Source organism: Filicampus tigris, chromosome 13 (genome assembly GCF_054856515.1).
Source record: "Filicampus tigris isolate MCC_2025a chromosome 13, RoL_Ftig_1.0, whole genome shotgun sequence".
Classification (NCBI taxonomy): domain Eukaryota; kingdom Metazoa; phylum Chordata; class Actinopteri; order Syngnathiformes; family Syngnathidae; genus Filicampus; species Filicampus tigris.
Window position 1 is genome coordinate 22,105,708 of NC_141229.1, and position 13,784 is coordinate 22,119,491.

General features: G+C 44.4%; 1 long non-coding RNA gene across 2 annotated transcripts in view; it reads left to right on the top strand.

The window, feature by feature from the left end:
* The first annotated feature begins 12,597 nt into the window (after nt 1–12,597).
* LOC147137956 (uncharacterized) overlaps nt 12,598–13,784 on the top strand; it is a 69,175-nt gene continuing 67,988 nt past the window's right edge. Inside the window, exons 1-2 of one of the 2 annotated variants that reach the window (XR_015089240.1) lie at nt 12,598–12,671; nt 12,752–12,815. This is a non-coding gene — a long non-coding RNA (uncharacterized LOC147137956). The remainder of the gene's footprint in view (nt 12,672–12,751; nt 12,816–13,784) is intronic. The other variant, XR_015089241.1, reaches the window with a different exon arrangement.

Here is a 13,784-nt window from a genome sequence, read left to right on the forward strand (position 1 = left end):
ATAAGATCATTGTGCACAGAAACACACAGAAACATCGCCTCGAGTGCTTCAAACGGTTCCCTAACTGAATTTTGAAATCATCGCTTCTGAATTGAACCAAAGCGGTGGCAATTTTAACATACTTCTTTGTAAGTCTCTTCCTTTCCATCCGGCGATTTATCTGAACTTTGGTCCGGACAAGTAGTCTGTGGTCATTAAGGATGTCAAATTAGTTGAGTACTGCACAATCCGTAAATATTTTGTTGTTTGATAAGATAAAGTCAATTTCACTCATTTTGCCCTTTGGACTCTTCCAGGTCCATCTTCTGTTCCATTTCTTTTGGAAAAACGTGTCCATTATAAACAGCTCTGAGGCTTCGGCAAATTCGATTAATTACTCGCCTTTGTTGTCTCTTCGACCCATTCCATGTAATCCAACAGATCTTTCTCCCGTCTGGGTGCCTATTCTTGCGTTGAAGTCTCCCATTATTATTTTATAGTGGTGCTTCTCTTTGTTAGAAACGTTTTGTAAGTCTTCATAGAACTATTCTACTTCATCGCTGGAGCTACTTGTGGACGCATAAACTTGTATAAGCTGAAGTGAATAGCGCTTCGATAGGGATAGTACACAACTAGCGATTCTGTCAGAAAAAACATCTATCTTCGTAATATGGTGAGTGACTCTTTTGTTGATAAAAAATACTACTCCACCAAATCGTCCCTCTTTGGTTCCTCTGTAGTACATCTGATGTCCACCCTTTAAGGTAAGGATTTATCTACCACGCTGGCCCAGTGTATGTTGGTAGATTTCTCAGTCTGTTTGAACTCCTAGACGACAAAAACGTGCTGAGCGTCCGAGGGGAGCGTCCTAGGGGATATGTATATATATATAGTATGTGTAGGTATCTTGATTGAAAGCATCGCTTTGACCTGGTTTTGAACAAGTTTATTTTTGGGCTCTCATTTCACACTCCTGGACTGAACTTTCTGAGAAGCACCCCAATCACCCTCGTGTCTACCAATCAGCTCCCTCAGCCACACACGCCTTGTCCAGCTGTTCCTCGCTGTTTTGTCCGCTTGCTTGTATTTAGTTCCCTGGTTTCTTTCTGTCTTTGTTGGTTCATTGTGTTTGCTGCTTTTGTTCCTGTCACTGTGAGTCCTGTTTCCTCAAGGTCATGTTTTTTGTTTTTGTTTTATTTTTTTAAGAGCATTCATACCTTGCCTCGCCGCATCCCTGAACTTGGGTCCTCAAAACCGCCGAACCGTGATTGTCATATTCTGTCCTGCTTGACACGAACTTACTCTGTACTCTATTGTAAATTGATTTGTAAATAAGAACTATTTATACATTTCTTGCCTTTATGTCAGGGTTCCGGGAGGACCCGGAACCAAAGCAGACTCTAAAAGCGTGGACTCAGATGGTGTTTTGAGCAAAAAGGGTTTACTAGACAAAAATACACAAGACCGACAAAGTGCAATTAAAGGCGCTGGTATGACAAAACCAGTAAAACGAGAACAACCAAAAACGCTTGCAAAAGGCAAGGAAAGAAATAACGAAAATTGCTTGTCGTAAAAGGACAAGATCACACCAATTCCAAAAAGTTCAACCGAGGGTAGCTTTGATAAGACAAGATACAATACTTACTATGGCGAAAAACTTGAGGCAACAAAAGGAGCAAAATATATGGCGAAAACATGAGAGGACATCTAGAAAATTCAATACTTGGTGCTATGGTCACGAGCAAGCAGAGGATCCACCTACTGCCACTACTGGAGAAACCGGGAACAACAAAAACAAAACATGACCACAACAAGAAGAGACCATGACAGTACCCAATCCCCCCCCCCCAATGGACGCCTCCGGGAAGGGAAGGACGAGTGGAAGGTACGGAGAAGGGATGGGTCCACGACCCAGGAGCGGGGGATCCACTGCCGCTCCTCCGGTCCGTAGCCCTCCCAGTCGACCAAGTACTGGACCCCTGCGCCTAGAGTCCAAAATCTCCCTCACCGTGTACATAGGTCCGCCGTTGATCACCCGCGGAGGAGGAGGCAGAGTGGGAGAGGGGCCAGGGGGCTGGATGCCACGGGTTTGAGCAGGGACATGTGGAAGACAGGATGGACCTTCATGGTCGGTGGTAGCCGGAGCCGGACAGACACCGGGTTGACGATGGCAACCACCTCGAACGGACCTGTGAACCTTGGTCCCAACTTGCGCGATGAGCCAGCAAGATGCAAGTCCTTGGTAGAAGCCACACCTTCTACCCAACCTGGTACGCTGGCGCTGGACGCCGCCGGCGATCCACAATCGCCCGATTGCGAGCTGCAGTACGTGACAGGCCCGCCGCAAGTGGTGCTCAACGGACGGAACCACAACCAGCTTCTCCTGCGACAGGACAACGGGGGCTGGTACCCGTAGGCGGCCATGAAAGGTGAACCCCCCGTGGCTGATGAAACCAGCGTGTTGTCCGCATATTCCACCCAAGGTAGATGGGTGGCCCATGACATGGGCCGACTCAGGCATACACACCGGAGTGCAGACTCAAGGTTCTGATTCGCCCTTTCGGATTGACCATTTGATTGAGGGTGGTATCCAGAAGACAAACTGGCGGTGGCTCCCATGGCACGGCAGAAACGTCTCCACACCTGGGAGACGAATTGGGAACCCCGGTCCGATACTATGTCAACTGGGATCCCGTGCAAGCGGAAGACATGGCTGACTAGCAGGTCGGCGGTCTCAAGAGCAGATGGTAACTTAGGTAGAGCAACAAAGTGAGCAGACTTGGAAAAACGGTCAACAATAGTGAGTATGACAGATTTGCCTTGGGATGAAGGAAGGCCTGTGACAAAGTCCATAGAGATGTGGGACCAAGGTCACGGAGGAACCGGTAAAGGCTGCAGTAACCCCGCCGGTGGTTGGCGGGAAGATTTGCTGCAGGCGCAGGCAGAGCAGGCATTGATGAAATCCAAGACATCGCTCTTAAACTCTGGCCACCAAAATCGCTGTGAGATGAGACGACACGTGCGGTCCACCCCGGGATGGCATGCCACCTATGACGAATGCCCCACCGTAACACATCCGATCGAAGTTGCAGGGGCACAAACAGTCTACCCACGGGACATTCGGCTGGTACTGTCGTCCTTCCTTGCGCCTCCTGGATCCTCCGCTCCACCTCCCATCTCAACGCCCCCACAATACAGTGAGCGGGGAGAATGTTTTCAGGCCCAGGGCACTCCACCGCAGGATTATGGGTACGGGACAGGGCATCCGGCTTCCCATTCTTGGACCCACTGCGGTATGTGAGGGTGAAGTTGTAACGAGTCAACAGATTAATGCCCACCGGGCCTGGCGTGAATTGAGCCTCTTTGGAGATCGGATGTAGGAGAGGTTTTTGTGGTCAGTGTACACGGTGAAGGGCTCCTTTGGTTCCTTCAAGCCAGTGCCTCCATTCCTGCAGGGCCAGCACAATGGCCAGCAGTTCACAATTACCCACGTCGTAATTTCTCCCTCGAGTCTGTTCCCTCGGAGAGCACCGACCTCAGTCTCTCTTCCCAGAGTCTGCGAAGAGACGATCTCACCCTGATCTCGGTGGTCACTGCTGGGCGGAGAGGCTGACTGGCACGTGGAGACTCGATGACCCTGCTGACCACAGTAGAAGCAGGCATGCGCATGGAACCGTCGCTGTCTCTCCATCAGTCCCAGACGTCCTCCTCCTAGCTGCATCGGTTCCTCAACCGTTGTGGCCGCCCCTGCAATTATGTGGCGCTCAGGATGGCTGGATTGCGCAGTCTCGTGGTTCGGAGGCATCTGGTCGATATGGAAGGACCTCGGCTGAGCATGGAGCTGCTCCCCTCCACGCTCCCGGCGTCTCTCTCGAAGGAGGTTGTCCAGTCTAATGGCAAGACTGATGAGTTCCTCCAAAGTCGTGGTATCATCATGGATGGCCAGTTTATTTTTCAGAGAGGAACTCAAGCCACGGCGGAAGATGGCACATAACGCACAGTCACCAAAACCACTCTCCGCCGCCAAGATACGGAAAGCAATGGAATAGTCAGCAACTGACCGACTACCCTGATAACAGTCCAATAACTGACCTCCGGCCTCCTTCCCACAGACTGAATGGTGGAACACCCACCGAAACTCAGCAAGGAAGTCCGGGAAGGAAGACCGAAGTTCAGGACAGGAATTGCTCATGGCCATGGCCCAAGAACTAGCCTGGCCAGTCAATAAACTAATCATGAAAGCCACCTTGGTGCTATCCTGGGCGTAAGTAAAGGGCTGCCGATCAAAGATTAGACTGTTAGACTACAATGAAAAATTGACCGCACAACCCATGTTCCCCCCCATAACGAGATGGGTGAGGTAGGGAGGGTTCGCGGTTCCCACCCATGGGTGGGTGCACCCCGGTAGGAGATGTGGGTGACGTGAATGTTGGCACAGCTTGGGGGCTTGGCTGCTCTATCCGCGTCCCTAACTCTCCTAGTCGGTTGTTAAGCAGGACGACCGTGCAGCGGAGCTCTGTCACCAGCTGTCCATGGCTGGCCAGTGCTTTCATAAACCGATACAAGTCCACTGAGTCCATGGTCGGATTATTCTGCCAGGGTACTGGGAGGACCCGGAACCAAAGCAGACTCTAAAAGCGTGGACTCAAATGGTGTTTTGAGCAAAAAGGGTTTATTAGACGGCGGCACGGTGGTCGACTGGTTAGCACGTCCGCCTCACAGTTCAGAGGTTGTGGGTTCGATCCCGGCTCCGGCCTCCCTGTGTGGAGTTTGCATGTTCTCCCCGTGCCTGCGTGGGTTTTCTCCGGGCACTCCGGTTTCCTCCCACATTCCAAAAACATGCATGGTAAGTTGATTGGATACTCTAAATTGCCCCTAGGTGTGATTGTGAGTGCGGTTGTTTGTCTCTGTGTGCCCTGCGATTGGCTGGCAACCAGTTCAGGGTGTCCCCCGCCTACTGCCCAAAGACAGCTGGGATAGGCTCCAGCACGCCCCGCGACCCTTGTGAGGAGAAGCGGTACAGATAATGGATGGATGGATGGGTTTATTAGACAAAAATACGCAAGACCGACAAAGTGCAACTAAAGGCGCTGGTATGACAAAACCAGGAAAACAAGAACAACCAAAAACACTTGCAAAAGGCAAGGAAAGAAATAACGAAAATTGCTTGTTGTAAAAGGACAAGATCACACCAATTCCAAAAAGTTCAACCGAGGGTAGCTTTAATAACACAAGATACAATACTTACTATGGCGAAAAACTTGAGGCAACAAAAGGAGCAAAATATATGGCGAAAACATGAGAGGACATCTAGAAAATTCAATACTTGGTGCTATGGTCACGAGCAAGCAGTGGATCCATCTACTGCCCCTACTGGAGCAACCGGGAACAACAAAAACAAAACATGACCACAACAAGAACAGACCATGACATTTTAAATTTTGCAATTAAATATTTAAGACAATGTACTGACTATTTCGTTTTTTATATATATAATGATATAAAGTGGTCAACCCACTCCAAGCAATGAGTGGTAGTCTCTGTTTTTAGATGTTTGTCTGCAATTTCAAGAGGCCGTTGTAAGCTACCATTTCCAACTCTCAATGGAGTGGTTCACAGTCGTTTGTAAAGCGGTTGTGATGAAAATCAGCACCTCCAAATCTACGGCTTAATGGGAAGTCAACCCAAACATATTTTGTTCAAGAATATGTTTTATGCAAACCTATTAGTTGAAACAAGGCATTCTGATAAATATTGCGTTTGAGGAATAAGAGTTAATCCACACGTTTTTTAGTCAATGACATCACAACTGCTAAGGTCTCAGGTAACGACCAATCACGGCTGACCTGTTTTCTAAGCAATGACTGGTCGTTACCTGAGCCCTGAGCAGTTGTGATGTAATTTTCAGTCAACAGAAGTGACAAAATGGCTGGCCCCTTAGATGGCTAAAAAGGGTTTTTGCTGCTAACTCATATTTCACAAACACAATATTAATCAGAATGCCGTGTTTCAACTAGTGAGTCTTGCTGGAAACATATTCTTGAAAAAAATATGTTTGGGTTGATTTCCCGTTTAAGGCTTCTTTCGGTGCAGGTGACAACTGCCACATTGCATCACGTGACCATTGTGCTGCGCACGCATTAGAAATTGTTGCTGTGTATACAACGCCGCTCGCATTCTCTCTCGTGATTGTCACGTTGCGATGACGTACACTTTTCCCCAGCAAGGTTCTTTGACAATTTATTTGTCACCACGGAAGAGAGGATCCACCATGCAGCTTTTTGCTGATGCGAAGCAAACTAATTTGGCAGCGGTGTTATGTCACTTATGTGTGTGTAAAGAAGCCTACACACACATTCCACCTTCTCCGCCACCTTCCTGATTGATTTCACAATACAATTAAATGCATCATCTAGTCATCTAGGTCCCTTTATTCTAGCAGGCACGATATCCATTGTTGTCACTGTCTTTTTCATCGTTGTTCGGCATTAAAAGACGCTGACCGGAATTGGCCATAAAAGGCAGGGGAAATTCCACCCTGTGGTGTCCCAGCTAATATCAGCCGTAGCCACATCCTCTGACTTGGAGTGAAACTGCAACTAGTCAACTAGTCTCACAGACTGCACGGCGCTGGTGACTGACGGCTGTGTTATCCACAGAAAGGGAGAGTGAATAGAGACAACACGTTTAAACTTTATTGACAACACAAAGGTAGAGTGTAGAGTCTGCAAGGAAAATAATATATTTATGAAGGTGCCAGTGTCTCTAATGTAAATGTTGCTACTTCATGGAGACTGTACATTGTAGCAAAGTCAGTCCCTCCTGAGAGAATCTTCTCCAAAACAGGGCAGATTCTTTCAAAATACTTTTTAAAAATCAATTTAGCTTAGCTACTAGACAAGAAAATAAAGTTTGCTGCTTTACAAAACATCCATCCATCCATTATCCATACCGCTGATCCTCACAAGGGTCGCGGGCATGCTGGGGCCTATCCCAGCTGTCTTCGGGCAGTAGGCGAGGGACACCCTGAATTGGTTGCCAGCCAATCGCAGGGCACACAGAGACAAACAAACTGCCGCACTCACAATCACACCTAGGGACAATTTAGAGTGTCCAATCAACTTACCATGCATATTTTTGGAATGTGGGAGGAAACCGGAGTTCCCGGAGAAAACCCACACAAGCATGCAAACATGCAAACTCCACACAGGGAGGCCAGAGCCGGGATCAAACCCACGACCTCTGAACGTGCTAACCAGTCGACCACCGTAACACCCCCTTTACAAAATATGAATTTATTCATTAAAAGCTGGTGATACTATAAAAAAAAAAGAGTATCAATTGTTCATTCCAGAGGTGTAACATCATAGTGATAGGCCCCAGTGCAAAAAAAAATGTTTGTGCCCAGACCCCGGCCTAAAACACAAGCGTGGCTATTCGAGAGTGCTTTTGTCACCATGTATTTTTGCTGGGCCACCAATTGTGATTTGGATGTTGAACATTAACAATATCACTGAAATTGTTCAAATATATTATATTCTTTATTATATTATATTCTTTTTTACAACCTTTACTGCATTACTACTATATTACTATATGCAATAGGCTCATCGCAGCACGAAAAAACAATAGGTTACAAGTGCAGTGACCAGAAAATGAGGTACATAGACTGCTCTATATTCTCAATTGTATTCCACCCATTCATTGGTTTGTTCTGAATAAACAGAACGAGAGGCTGATGTGTGTATATATAAAAATACTTTTTTTTTAAATTCACAAAAGAATATGAATAGACTGTGGGTAAAAGTGCAGAGCAGCATAGCTATATCAATTAAATCCCATGTAGGCATAAAAAGGTTCACCAATGGCTGGTTCTAATCTTCACAGCAAACAATGCAATTTTTCTTAAAAGATAAACAGGGCACACCCACACTCAGAACCAAATGGGTAGCAATAGATACTGAGCATACTCTAATTTAGCGCGCATAAAACCTTTCCTACAAAAAAATAATTCTGATTCATCTAAAAAGAGGACAATAATTAAAAATCCCATGAAATAATTTGGATCATGGGGAAAACAGTGACACACTATGGTCATCCCCAAAAACGGACACTCCGATAAAAATAGGCAGTGTTCATTGAATCAATTAAAACCACCTCTCCAAAAATTGTGATTAAACAGGCAGTACCCTTTTGATAATGATGCCTTAACATATTGTGCCTTCCCTTCCAAGAGTAACCAGATGCCTGGAACTAAAATAAAAACCCATATTGTTGGTGAGGCGGATAACAAAAAATGGCAATTGACTGTATTGCATTGCATAAAATAAAGGGTGGGTAACAGTCTGATGGTTGATGCACTTATGCACAGTGGTTGTGTATATATATGTCCTGTGTATATATAGCTGTAGCAAAGACGAACATTTCTGTCATAATCTAAAATGATTAAAAATGTATATAGTTACTAAAAGAAATATACGGAGCCCCTCTGGTGCCAGGGTATGAGAACACATATTTTTTTGGTAGTCTGTACCCACAGTTTAGTAATCTGTTCCCACAATTTACTAATCTGTACCCACAGTTTATTAAAAAACCCTTGCCACTCCCCTGGTATTTTTACCTGAACACCTAAAAAGGTGCACCCAAAGCTGTACTTCAACCATTTGGAGTATCAGCATAGTTTTGGTCTCTTTTTGACGATAACACTTTGAATTTTTCTTCTCAACTGTCAGATTCTTTTTAAATGCAACTGGCACTGAATTATGGAAGTTTGAATACATAAGAGAAGGCGGATTTTATGTCCGCCTATTTTTTTTCTTTTCCAAAAATCTGCCTAGAAAATTTTGTATTCGGTGGTGGACTTAAATAACACAACAGGATTACAGCTCAAAGGCTCCTACAATTCCATTTCAAATTTGACAATAATACGACAGAAAATGAGCATTTCACACAAGTTTTACTAAAGGGATGTCCAGGCGAACCAAAAGTGTGCCATTTGAATCCCATTGGAATCATGTTGCAACCATGTTCACATACGTAGGGGAAAAGGCTGCTATTGTGGAATGCTTCAACAATCATGAGTTCTCATGAAAAGTAAGACTTGGCGCTATCATATCCTACATCGAGATTTTAAAAAAATGCAGAAAAATGAAAGAAGGTGACGCGTAATGACGTGCGCTCTGACGCACAGCCCTGATGTCGCTGGGCTATGAACACACATTCACAGTTTCCATGTTTTTTGGGGAAGAATTTCATTGGCCGTTGGATGCGTCAATCACCATCTTAGAAAGTTTGGTTGTGACTGCAAAAATAACTGACAAATCATCCATATACAGGGGTGGTACTATTTACGCATGGAATATGTTCATTGGCTGTTGTTGAACTCTGACATGGGAAACATTAGTTTATTTGATCAAGTAAGCAATCAATCAAACTAAGGTCCAGCCTATGTTTTGAAAGCTCGTGTGTCTAAATCTGTCGAAGATAACTAAATCTACTCTGGAAAAAATGTACATATGTAATATGTATATGTATCTGATAACTAACAACCTGTAACGGTTGCAGCAGCTAATAATGTGGCTTTATGGATGTCAGGCTTGTTGTGGACTAACTATATTACTGGAATTCTTTTACTGGACTCTTGTTGATGTAATATGATCATTATGGATTATGAAATTGTGTCGGACATTTGAGGATGAAATGGTGAGTTGCACATTTTTTGTGTGTTAGCATTGTTTTGACTTAAATGCTCGCCGAGCCTGCAGATATGATTGTATCTTATAATGTTTGGTATCATTGGAATCTGTGGGAACTCAGTTTTCTAACCATATACAACATGCCCAGGAATGCTTTGAAGTTGTTCAGTATGTAGTGAATGTCCCGTGTGCACGACAAGCAAAACCATCCATGGGTGGTTGGAATGGCAACGGTGTTATTAATATGTACCCACAGTTTACTAATCCGTTCCCACAGTTTAATAAACTGTACCTAGAGCTGGGCGATACATATCGTCATCGATATCATTGTCAATATTTCTTTCATGATGTGTAATTTTATATTATCGAGTATTAATACTGCCTCTAAAAGCACAACGACTCGAGTCAGTTGACGGCCACAAAGTATGAGGAAATGCTGAAATCAGGGTGCATTGACGGCAGAGGAGGAGGAAGTGATAATCATTCGCCGAATCAGCAGGCAGAACGCGGTCACGTGACTCTGTCCGCACTGCAGCCGAGCTGGAACCTTGAGCAGGGATTCATAGCGAGGCGCCACGTCGTCCGTAGTCTTGGGGTTGACTAAACTGACGTCGGTGTGAATAACATTGTTAAATGTGCCAAAACGGTCACGGTGAAGAGCAATTCTGTTGCACCACGAGCCATATGGATTATGAGGAAAATTTGGCAACCGCGCAAAAGCTTAAAACACACAGACCCAGAAAACAGTCACCGATTTGAATCAACAAATATAAATGCACTCACGCACACTCACGCACACACACACACTCAGTAATTTAGCGAGCAAGTCAAACGTGACATCCTGGATGATCGGTTAACATTCAGTTTACACGCTTGTAGTCCGCATCATTCATAACTAGCCTGTATTCCCGAGGCATGTTGCACAAACTACGACGGCTTATTCGTGTAACTCTACATATCACAGCGATGAATGAGTGGGAAAATGCACTTTTCGGTAAATTGCGGTTTTGTTATTTAACTTTATTCTGAATACGTTGGTCTATGCATAATTTTTTGTTCTTTGTTAAATATTGTCGTAGAATATCATTGTTTTGCAGAAGCTGTATTTAGCAATTTAAAGGACATGTTGTTCACAAATGCTGTCTATCTGATTCATCTAAAAAGAGGACAATAATTAAAAATCCCGGTCTGTGAAGCAAGTGCAGATTTAAAATATTTTTATGTAGAATATCGTCAAATTATCGTTAGCGTTTTTGGAAAAAATTTTGATTATAGCTTTTTTGCCCATATCGCCCACCCCTAACTGTACCCACAGTTTAGTAATAGGACCCACAGTTTCTAATCCGTACCCACAGTTTAGCAAGCATTCCGTCACCCTATAATGACGATATGGTGATTGCTGTGATGTCCAATTAGGTAGTAGTGAGCGTAGTCAAGCATAGAACGTTCAAGGGGTCAGTAATCATTCGCTATTGTGCGCTAAAGGTATCCTTAATTTCCCATGTATGCCCGGGTGACAACTGCCACATTTCATCACGTGACCAACACGTTGTGCTGGGCATGTCTGCAACACATGCCACGCATGCGTCATAAATTGTTGCTGCACGTAGTATGCTCTGCTGTAATTGGTCCATTATGTCACATGCTGTGGTGACGTTCAGTTTTCTCCCCAGCGCGGTTCTTTAAGGGTATTTTATTTGTCACCACGGACGAGAGGATCCGCACTATGCAGCTTGTTGGCTGCTGTGAAGCAAACTAGTTTGGCAGCAGCGTGGGAGTTATATCACAATTCTGTCCAGCCAGAGAAACAGTGGCGTTGCGGTGTGAGTGGGCTGGCCCGTGTGCGTCAATTTCGGATAAATACAAGCCCCGGAGGTTGGCTCAGCAGAGTGTGGCCGTGTAACGTACCTCATTTTCGGATAGGGGATGGAGAGAGTACCACGTAGGGGTGGAGTTCGGAGAAAAAGTAAGTTGGGCAGAACTGGGCAGTCCGTCCCTGGGCCGGACCGGTCGGACCCTCCGGTCCGGCCGGATGCCCATTCGGCACATCAAGTATGACACTGGCACATCATGCACTTCCCTACTTCCTTAAATACGCAGTAGCAAAACTGCTGTGTAGTGGTTTGCTGGCATGCTTTTTTTGAAGGCCGGGAAGTGTGAAGGAGGGGAGTGTGGAAAATAAGTACCGGTAACTTGTTGAATGCTTGCAGACTTGTCGTCTGTTGGACCCAAATAATTATACAATACGACAAAACCAACCCCATGGCTCGCAATGGAAGTAAGTACACACAGCTGGGTTGTTGTGTCTTTCACAACTCAATAACTTGGAGAGGTCTCGGAGCTCAGCTTCTTTTTATTGCGTGAACGGCATTCATTCACAGACGAGTTGAATCACTGATAACACTTGAAATTATATCACTCCGCGCATGTCGCGGTGCACTGAGGAAATCACAGGTCGAATAACTACGCCTGGAAAAGTAGGTCCATACACTACATGGTTAAGTACGTGAGTAAGTGACGCGTTTGAAGCGTGTCCGCAGCGGGTTTGAATAGTAAGTTAGCCAGCTAATTGTCTTTAAATAAACCATTAGCATCTCTCCCGTGGGGGCATTGTGCACGTTTTTTTGGGGGTTGGTGTTTGGAACGGGGTGGGGGCCAACAATGTTTATGAATATGGCCGGGGGGTCACGGCCGGAAGGGTACCCAGGTCAAGGGTGGAGGGTCGCGGCCGGACAGGCAAAAAAGGGTCAAGTGCCCAGCTCTGAAGTTAGTGTAACCCACCTCAAAAGGGTTTAACTAACTAATTAAATTCGAATCATTATTTGGTCATATTTTATGTTTGAATAATAAGTATTTTATTTTGAAAAGCGGAAGCTTTATTTTGCAAAGAAACCGGGAGTAGTGCTCTGCAGTACTGATGATAGCATAACATCGCGAGTACGATCAAGCATTGGCTTCTGATTTCTCCCGTGTAAATGTGAAACAAGAAGAAAAAAGGTATGCAAAACCTGCTTCTTTTTCCTTGACACTTAATATGCATTTGCTTATGAGGTAAACCCATGTAAATGTCATTTTAGAACTTCGAGAATCGTCAAGGAAGCATTTATTGCTTGGCTTTCTGGCGGAAAATCCCCTTCCTTGGTAAGCTTGCTCTGGAAAGTTCTCTGTGATTGTGTATGTAGAAAACACCACGAGGTGAATGAGTCTTTGCTAGCGGCTGTCTAAAGATATTTTGCACATTTTATGTTGTTTCTGGAGAATGTATTTTTTTGTAAAAAGCAATTATTTCATGATTTAAAAGTGAAATGATTACTTGTTTGTCATATTTCATAAAGATAAGTACTTACTAGTGTAGTTCTTACACTGTGAAGCATTTAATCACAGTCTCTAATTGTGACTTAAGATACGTAGATACTACAGATTGAAAATGTGAGTGATGCGTATTACCTCAAAGGTAATGTGTCTTTGTGTTTTGTAGTGTTCATAATTAAATTGTGGTCATATAACTGCAATCCGTTCTAATTGCTAAAGGTTAAAATGCTATATTTTGATTCCATTGAACTGTTAATAGGAAAATACTAATTGTTACCTTCCTGCAACAATACTATTTTGTTTTCCTTACTGAAAGGGATTTTAATGTACAACACCTAGAAAACAAAGTTAGGTTATACTGCATTTATTATTCTGGACTATAAACCTGTTGTTTATATAGGTCAGGTTTTTTTTGGGATGCAAGAAAAAAAACGAGAAGCTTCAGTCCTTCTACAAAGTGGACCAGTGATCCATTTGATGGCGAGCCTCCCATGACGAACTGTGAAAATCCACCATATAGCTTGACCAGCGGATCCTATGGTAGAATTGTGCCAATCTTGTTGACCAAGAACAACAAGGTCCCCTTCCTGGACATTTCCCTGACTTTTGACTATTCCCCTTGAGTTTTGACTTTACTAAATCTTGGATCCTCAAAGAACAATTTCCACAAGGGACAATTTTATTGTATTACTTATTGGGCCCTTAGGAGTTGCGCGCAGGCTGTAAATTGTTTGCATATTTTGTGCAACTAAAAGTTCACATTTTTGCAACATTAAACATGTGTCACTCCGTTATTGC